Raw genomic sequence first — 10,128 nt, forward strand, 5'->3', positions numbered from 1 at the left:
ATGAGTCATTCGCAGGTTCATGCATCCGTCATCATTCACACAGGTAGCAACTAGAGTCTATACTAGCGCATGGCCGAGCAGCCATGCGAACCTTTTATAGCCTGGACCTTCCTGAAGCTTTCAGATCCCTGAGGTGGACCAATCAGATCTGGAGAAGGACCTGTGCATGTGACTCCCGATCTCCAATGGGAGATCGTCTCGCGAGCATGCTCAGTGGAGCGATGGAAGGACTTAGCCTCTGGAGTGAATTGCTGCTAATCAGCCTGCGCTGCTATTGCTGGCCCAGAGGTGGCAGCAACAGCCAGACCCACAGAGCTGGCCTGAACAGAGCATCGGGAACGACCGGGCTGCAGAGCAAGCTCCTCTGCGGTCGATGGAGAATGGGAGACCGCAGAATGTGAGGCTCTGGATCCCTGCTGTGCAGTTGCAGGAACCCGACGCCTAACACCCTCATTATCCAGGGGTTGCTTTAAACTAGTGGGTGGCAACCTCCTGGATATCCTCTAGTACTGCACCTTATCTTCCTCCATCTGTAGTGTTGCAACAAAAGGTTGAGGTGGTCTAACTAGAGTTGAGCGACTTTGGTCAGATCGGGTTTCATGAAACAAAATTTGTTTCAGATGAAACTGGTCCGACTAGGGCAAAAAAAGTCGGAGTTTCGTCCGAAATCCAACCCCAATGCAAGTCAATGGGGAATAAATGTCGGTATTGAGTGGATGAATGTCATCCGCTCAATGCCGACTTTTATTTCCCATTGACTTGCATTGGGTCGGGTTTCGGACGAAACTCCGACTTTTTTTGCCCTAGTCGGACCAGTTTCATCTGAGACAAATTTTGTTTCATGAAACCCGATCCGACCAAAGTCGCTCAACTCTAAGTCTAACTTGTCAATGGGATATAGACCATTGACAGCTGTTTCTGCATAATTTGCATTTCCATGCACAGGCAACTAGCCTCATTTTGTTCAGTATTTTCTGCTTATTTTATTTATGTCCACATTTCCTTTAATAGAGCACAATCCTTTAAGGGAGCATGTTGCTCTTATTTATTTACCTTTCACTGGAGCCATGCTGTCTTACTTATCTGTAAAGAACTCTAGCGGTCATACTGTGCTTTAAATCCATAATTGTGAAGTATGTCACCCATATCGTATAGATTATTATTAATATATCTTACTGTGAGGGTGATTTGAGATGTAGGGTGACAGTCCTTTATGTTACATTGTCATTATGTGTGCATTTTTTAAACATAATCATTAATTTTGGACAATAACCCTGCTTTGAACCCATTCCAAAATGGCTGCTGAGAAATCTTTTTTTTTTGCATACAATAATGATATGATGGATGGAAAATTCCCAAACATGTTTATATTTGGCCTTCTTTAAACTATTCTTTTTCTTCTTTACTATGCGTAACAGATAACACTAATGGACATTCACCATTCTGAGCGGACTGTGGACGCCATGAATATTCAGCGTGGAGACATTTTATAGACTGACATTACTGACCATGTGATATGTTTTTATGAATGGAGCCACTAATGAGTTTGAATACACTTTTGAATTATACTTTGTTGGATTACTATATCTCTTTCTCATATTATAATGAATTTTTTTACACAGAATGACTGGCCTGATACATGACACAAAATGTCAATGCAATGATTGGCCACCTTGCTTGACACTCTTCTTTTTTTTGTTAATGACACAATGATGATATAATCACTGATTGTTAGCACATAGTCAAGTACAGGTCACTGATGCTTTATTGTTATGCTTGAGAAAAACTCAGTAAGGCTAAGTTCACACTAGGTGTTTTTGCTGCTTTTTTATGCTAATTTTCAGCTGCATTTTAAAGGACCAGCAAAGCCTATGAGAATTCAGAAATCTCATGCACACACATTGTTTTTTTGCCATCAGCATTTCGTTCTTTGCATGTTTTTTTGGACATGTCACTTCTTTCAGTGCTTTTTCAATGTTTTTCACCCATTTACTTGAATGGGTGGTGAAAAAAATGCTGAAAAAAGGTACCATGCTCCACCAACAGCAGTTGTGGAATCACTTGCTCCTGAGATGGTGAAAAAGTAGATGCAGAGCTGCCCCAAAGGACATTATTGATGGTCATATTTGCTCTTTATCGCTGATGCCACCACCATTTTCATCACCTCAATTTGATTCCCAGGACTTGTCCATCACAAAATCATAATTGTCATCATCACCTACTTAACAAAAGGACCTAAGAAGATAAGCTAGGAGGGTACTGTAATTTCCTAAAAAGCCAGCATCTGCAACAATTTTCTTGGGTGTATTGAAATCTAATTTGACTAGTAAAACAGTGCTTAAAAATTGTTTGTGACATGCGCAATTTATGAAGTAGACAGTTTAAATTAAACCTCAGTATTTGGGGGAATTTTCTTTTTTAGAAAAAAAAAGCACAATTATTTCTCCCTTCGAAAAAAGGATTGCAGATTTGAGATTTGAAATGCTACTTTCAAATGCATTAAGCCTGAATTGCCACCATGAGGTTTAGTTGAGTTTTTATGCTGCATATTTTTGAAAAGATACAAGTAACCTAATTTACTTAATAGGTGCAGAAATGCTGCAGACAATCTGCAACATCTAAAACTCACAAAAAGCTCATCATGGGAATGTAGCCTATGAAGGATCTGGAAAGTTGCTTCTGGAATGTTTTACAGCTTCCTCTATTAGTATTGTTGCACTTTCATTATTGTACATAACTCTAAAATAGCCACTGAATTCCCTGCCTCAACTTTTATATAGGATCTCTTGATCAATCCCCATTTGCTACACTGTACAATGTGATATGAAAGTAGTAAGGTATTTATGGAACACTGAGTAGCCCATGACCTACATCTGAGGTCATGTGAGCCTTCTGTAGCTTATGCAAAGTTATTGAATGTGAAAATTGTTTTTGACTTATTTTTGGTAATTTGTGCAAATGAAATCACAATTTTTTTTAATTCAGAGGGACACTCAAATTTCCCAAAATTTAACACGAGTTTCATTTGCTTTTACTCATTTTCCTCATCTTTACCAGTTACCATCCATTTACATATACCCATAAATTTTGATGTCACTTTAGGCATTAAGCTATCTTTGCTTTAAAGACCTTGAAAGGAGTTGGTTAGAGTCCTAGGAATCCTCATAGTGTTATACATGCATTTTCAGAGCAATTGCAGTATTGAGCACTTTCAATTCAAGCCGAATCATTTCAGTCTAAATTGAATTTTTTTGGCTGATTTGAACAAATCAAACTCAAGATGAATTTTGGGAACTTTGCTCATCTCTTCCTCTGTATTCGTAAAGTTTGTCTACGCATGCTCTTATTTTTCATATGACCGAAAAGAAGTAGTGTACAGTGGAATGCTCATTCGCATTCATAGCACTCCTATGCTCTGTTGATAGCGAAGCTGTAATAAATCCAAGTCCATGAGTATTGGAAATGCTACTAGAAAGACTTGAAATCCAGCCTGATATGTATTTCTTATGACAGATTTTAGAACTTATCGGCGTCAGCTAATTGACTCAATCAGCATCGTTTTAAGCATAACTAGGACAACTTCCTTAGAAATAGGCTATTGAAGAACCATGACTTGCTACCATTGCATATCTAAATCAAGAGTTTGGCTTATAAATGTCATAGCGAAAACAAATTTTTATCTTAGCCTTGAGCTGCGCTGACATTTAATACATATAAATTATTTTGACAGTTCAGGTTTTTTTTTAAGCTATCTGCAGAGTGTCAGGAAATGTAAAAGCTAAGCAGAGATTCAGGCTTTAGCTCTATGTTGAAAAAAGTCTAATTAGATGCCTAACTACAGGACTTACAAGTATCCTCTTTTTTTTTTTACAGTAATCTTCCAGCCTTTATAGGTAGAATATTCTAAAAGTAAGAGAGATGAACTGTACACATTAGCTGTTTGTGTTTTGGACATTTATGCTTGTTCAGCATCAACATAAAAATGTGCATCTCTTAGCATCTTAGCTTGTATTTTAATACCAATATACACACCTCAGCAACTGTTAATGTGCTTAATTTTAAACATGTTTTCCGAAATCAGAGGAGGAATTTGAGTCGATTACAGTGTCCTATACTTTCAAGGCTTAGATTACTATTTCATATGTTTTATTCAAATGCAAAACCATCACAAAAGGGATTCTAGTCACAATATTGTCTTCATGACAATTTTTTTTTTCATGACAAGCTGTCATATTTCACATAGACCACTTTATTTCATTCAATCTTATATTAACCTGACATCATAGAGTTAATCTGCAGGTTAATGGCATTCCAATGTTGTTGATAGAGCAGTTACTGTGAGGAATTTAACTTTCTTCTTCCCAGAAGATGCTGTGTATATTTTATTATTTATGGATTTCTACATCAAGTGTAACTGTAAGACACTTAATATGAGTTATTATGTAGATTTGGAGTCTACTTTTCCTTATCCTACTCACCAGGCAAGAATCCTCTGTAATACACAGGTGTTGTGGAATCTATTTTTGTAAATACTTATGTCCCCCCCAAAAAATTGAGAAAAGTATTCAAGCAGTGATACCTTTATTGGCTATCCAGAGAAATTATATTTGAAAGCAAGCTTTCAGGGCTCAGAAGGCCCCTTCATCAGGCTATATTACAAGTCAATTACTGAGAAGAGACGGCAACATTTAAATAGAAATTACAACAGGACATACAAGTGTAGGAATACACTTCTATAGACCTGGACACAGCTTGGCAGATCTAAAAGTCCTAATATTGAAAGGTCATTTTAATAGTGACAGACAAAGAAAAATTTTGGAGTATAAATTTATAAATATGTTTCAATCTCTAACAATAGGACTGAATTTGACACCTGGATTCATGACTCATAACATGGACACAGTTCACACCTCCCCAAGAAGGTCTTCAGATCTCTAATAGAACACTGCCACCTCATTTACATGTGTAACGAAAAACCTTAATTTGATTTCCTTGACCTATATCCCCTCATGTCCTGTTTGTTAGGAATCTGGGTTCTATGCTGCCTATGCGGGAATCCAGATTCTCACATTTGTCTCCAGAGGATAAGTCCTTTTTTCCAACTTCTGAGCATGCCCACGGGACGAGCTCCCATTGGAGTTCAGGAGTCAGGTGCTCAGGTCCTGCTCCTGATTCCATTGGCTCAGCTCAGGGCTCTGGAGATTTCTGGCAGGTCCCGTACACTATAAAAAGTGCGCATGGCCGCTATGCCATGCGCTAGTATTTTCATACTGCTGCTGTATGTTTGGTATTGGATGCTTGGACTGGTGGATGACTTATTATGAAACCCCTTCCCTCTGATATTACGATTGTGTGAGTGATTGGGCAGCCTCCAGTAGCAGCGCTAGCGCCAGCACACACCAGCCATACCTTTTGCAGCAGCTAAGCGTCCTGCATTGCGCCAGCGTCTTTGCAGCCTCCTGGGTGTTCGCAGTTGCGACACCTCGAACCTCATTTTTTACGGTAGGTCTAGAGGGGATAGTCCTGGGGTTTAAGGCTATTTCTGTGTCCACATCGCTGAAGTCTGTGATGCTATACAGACTCAGCGGTATTTGTGCTTTAAGTTTGCAGCTCTGTGTCCTTAACAGAGTCTGCTTCAGTGCACTCTGGGTGCAGTTAACCCCGTGCACATTAGCACTACAGTGCTCTGCCTCTCTAGCAGCGGTCATATCACCTGCCGCACAGTGGCGAAGGCACTTTAATTATTTATTTTTTTTAGTGCCTTCCGCCACTCCTAACACTGTTGTAATTTCTATTTAAATGTTGCCCTCTCTTCTCAGTAATTCCCTTGTAATCTAGCCTGATGAAGGGGCCTTTTGAGCCCTGAAAGCTTGCTTGCAAATATAATTTCTCTGGTTAGCCAATAAAGGTATCACTGCTTGAATACTTTTCTCAATTTTTGGGGGGGATATAAGTATTTACATCTATTTTTCTGGCTAACACGGTACCACAATATTATTTTGTATTGTATATCGTAGAAATATATTTTTGAATTTTAAAGGTGATTCTCAATGTACATTGCAGCTAAAGAACACCTAAAGACATGGAGAACTACATGTAAATGAGTGGTTCATAGGAATGAACGTACCCAAACTGGAAAGTTCGAGGTTCATATCTACTGTATGTGTTCATTACCGAACTGCTAAAACAGACTTTTTACACTATATCTGGCTTCCTGTTCAGGTTCACCAGTCTAATAAAGCTTGCTGAAAGGAGCCACACCTCGCCACCCTGTCGGACATCAATATTATGTCAGCAGGATCACATGGTAAGGTCTTCCCACTTGTACCAACATGACGCTCTGCACCCCCTAGGGACACTTAAGGTCAGCTTGGCACAGTTTTACACAGACCCCCCTTCCACATGTGCGCAGGGAGGTACGGGGAATTATATAAGGTGGCCCACGCAGTCATTGATGTGGCACCACACTCGCCCACAACCCTGACAGGCCCCCTTCACTAGCGCCAGTGAAACAGAACCTTATCAACCCGGTAAGTCTGCCACCAGTACCTCTTTCTATATACACAGTCTATATACTGGGGCATTCTATATTCCCCAGTAGCATGTGAGATTAGGCCGAAAAATGGATGTGTAGATGCATGGATCGAGATAAAAGAGCAGCCCAAGATTAAATTAAATATCTAATCGCCTTAAGGGCACACTGGACAATACGCTACATTCACACATTGGTCAAACATATTTAATGGTCAGATACAAAAGGGGTAGGACAAAAAGATTAAGCAGAACATATAGTAATTTGCTAGTTAGATGAAATGCCTGGCTTGTAGGGGAGGGACAGCGACATGGGAGGCTTGCTGTCCCCTCTGTGTGGGACTTCTCACATGATGTGTCCTTGCGATCTCTGAGAAAAAAAGCAATAGGAAATGGTGCACGCAAGCATTTAACCCTTTGGCTCACTCCACTCTTGCCCTCTGGGCTGAACCTAAATCTCTTCCACTGTAGGTTTGGAGATAAATCTCCAAAAACCTATGAAAGATCTTAATTCCTTTTTTGGACAATCATAGGGCAGCGGTTCTGGCTCTATCAGATACAAATGGGCCCATGCTACTCAAAGAGACTAAACAATTTTTTTCTGCCTAGCTCCTATTAGCTATTCTACAGTTGTGGCAAAAAGTATTGACACCCCTGCAATTCTGTCAGATAATGCTCAGTTTCTTCCTGAAAATGATTGCAAACACAAATTCTTTGGTATTATTATCTTCATTTAATTTGTCTTAAATGAAAAAACACAAAAAGAATTGTCCTAAAGCCAAATTGGATATAACTCCACACCAAACATAAAAAACAGGGTGGACAAAAGTATTGGCACTGTTCGAAAAATCATGTGATGCTTCTCTAATTTGCGTAATTAACAGCACCTGTAACTTACCTGTGGCACCTAACAGGTGTTGGAAATAGCTAAATCACACTTGCAGCCAGTTGACATGGATTAAAGTTTACTCAACCTCTGTCCTGTGTCCTTGTGTGTACCACGTTGAGCATGGAGAAAAGAAAGAAGACCAAAGAACTGTCTGAGGACTTGAGAAACCAAATTGTGAGGAAGCATGAGCAATCTCAAGGCTACAAGTCCATCTCCAAAGACCTGAAAGTTCCTGTGTCTACCGTGTGCAGTGTCATCAAGAAGTTTAAAGCCCATGGCACTGTGGCTAACCTCCCTAGAAGTGGACGGAAAAGAAAAATTGACAAGAGATTTCAACGCAAGATTGTGCAGATGTTGGATAAAGAACCTCGACTAACATCCAAACAAGTTCAAGCTGCCCTGCAGTCCGAGGGTACAACAGTGTCAACCCATACTATCCGTCGGCATCTGAATGAAAAGGGACTGTATGGAAATTCCCACACAGCAATGGCATAAAGTGAGACTAGGGACTTTTTTTTTTTTAAGTGGCAGAGGAATACAGTGCGGAAGGATACCTACCTTCCGTCATTGGATTCCTGCAGCCCGTAGAGAACGGCAGCATCATCTGATGCTGCAGTTCTCTACCCAAGATCGTCGTGGGACACACTCGTGGACTGCTTCGGATCGTGGGTGAGTATTTTTGTGGTTTGTTATGTTAATATTTATTCCGGAAAAGACAATGGCTTCGGGGAACAATGTGACAAGTATTGGTAAGTATGTTACTCTATGTTATATGTACTGTATGTCTATGTATGTATTGTATGAATGTATTGTATGTATGTAGTATATATGTGGTATGTATGTAGCATGTAGTATGTATGTAGTATGTATGTAGCATGCATGTAGCATGCATGTAGTATGTATGTAGTATGTATGTAGTATGTATGTAGCATGCAGTATGTATGTAGCATGCATGTAGCATGCATGTAGTATGTATGTAGTATGTATGTAGTATGTATGTAGCATGCAGTATGTATGTAGCATGTATGTAGCATGTATGTAGTATGTATGTAGTATATATGTAGTATGTATGTAGCATGTAGTATGTATGTAGCATGTAGTATGTATGTAGCATGCATGTAGTATATATGTAGTATGTATGTAGCATGTAGTATGTATGTAGCATGTAGTATGTATGTAGCATGCATGTAGTATGTATGTAGTATGTATGTAGTATTTTTTTTTTTTTTTTTTTAACATTTAACACATTAGCCGGATGATGGGACTACTACTGTCCCATCATTGGCTAATGTGTCAATCACTGTCATGGTAGCAGGCATCGCCCGATGGGACTTGTAGTCCCATCGGACGATGCCTGCACAGACCCCCAAAGCCTGCACAGACCACCGGCAGGCCGGCACAGCCCCCCGGCAGGCCGGCACAGCCCCCCGGAGCCTGCACAGACCACCGGCAGGCCGGCACAGCCCCCCGGCAGGCCGGCACAGCCCACCGGAGCCTGCACAGACCACCGGCAGGCCGGCACAGCCCCCCGGCAGGCCGGCACAGACCACCGGAGCCTGCACAGACCCCCTGGCAGGCCGGCACAGCCCCCCGAAAGGCCCGTACAGACCCCAGAGAGGCTGTACAAGGCAAAAACAGGGTTTTTCTTATTCCGATACCGGAAGTCCCATAGACTTGAATGGGACTTCCGGTATCGGAATCGGCGATACCGATACTTTTTTTAAAGATCGGCCGATCCATTCCGATCCGATACTTTGAAGTATCGGACGGTATCGCTCAACTCTAACTGTGACCCATGCTCTAAGGGTTAAATTTGTAAGATTCTTCTGAGGTGCCACTCTGTCTCATGCTCTGTGGGTGAAATTTGTAAACTGCTTCTGAGGGGGTATTCTGCCCCATGCTTTGTGGGTGAAATTTTTAAATGGACTGAAAGCAGCTAGCCACCGTCTCTGTGAGGGCACTGTTAATTTTTTTGTTATTCATTTACTTTCTATTTTACCTTGATTGCTATGGCAACAGAAACCCTTTTATTCTTTTCCCTATTCACATTTGTTTGCATGGTAATTATCCTGTTCATTTCCCCATTTAGCTTCCTTTTGCAGTCCATAGCCCTGACTATGACCATTTTACAACTATTTTAAAGCACTGAAGTTTGGCTCTCCATTGACGATCATTGGGTTTGGGTCCAGGGTGAAGTTTGAGGTCCTGTTCAGAATTTTTTACTGTATGTTCATTGAACCCAGAAAACCCACACATCCAAAGCTTTGCTCATCTCTATTGGTTGGCACTGAAGAAGAGATTTCCTGAAATATTAAATAATTTAGTAGTTCCTACTGGTAGAGATGAGTGCACTGAACAAAAGTATAAATACAACACTTTTGCTTTTGCTCCCATTTTTCATGAGCTGATCTCAAAGATCTAAGATTTTTCTATGTACATAAAAGCCAATCTTCTCTCAAATATTGTTCACGAATGTGTCCAAAGCTGTGTTAGTTAGTAGAATTTGTGGATGTCCGAATTTATCTTAAGTCCATAATTCTGTTTGAGTACCAGAACTGTACCCAAACTTGAACCCAAACTACATAGAAGACAAAGGGGTCTTGTACTGTGAAAAATAGTCACAGTAAGGGCTAGGGGGCTGCCAAAGGAAGCAGGGTACCCCCACAAAATCGTTGTGTTATATTTTTGTTCAGTGTAGTTCCTATCTT

Source organism: Dendrobates tinctorius, unplaced genomic scaffold (genome assembly GCF_039654945.1).
Source record: "Dendrobates tinctorius isolate UK_male_01 unplaced genomic scaffold, ASM3965494v1 ptg000039l, whole genome shotgun sequence".
Classification (NCBI taxonomy): Eukaryota; Metazoa; Chordata; class Amphibia; order Anura; family Dendrobatidae; genus Dendrobates; species Dendrobates tinctorius.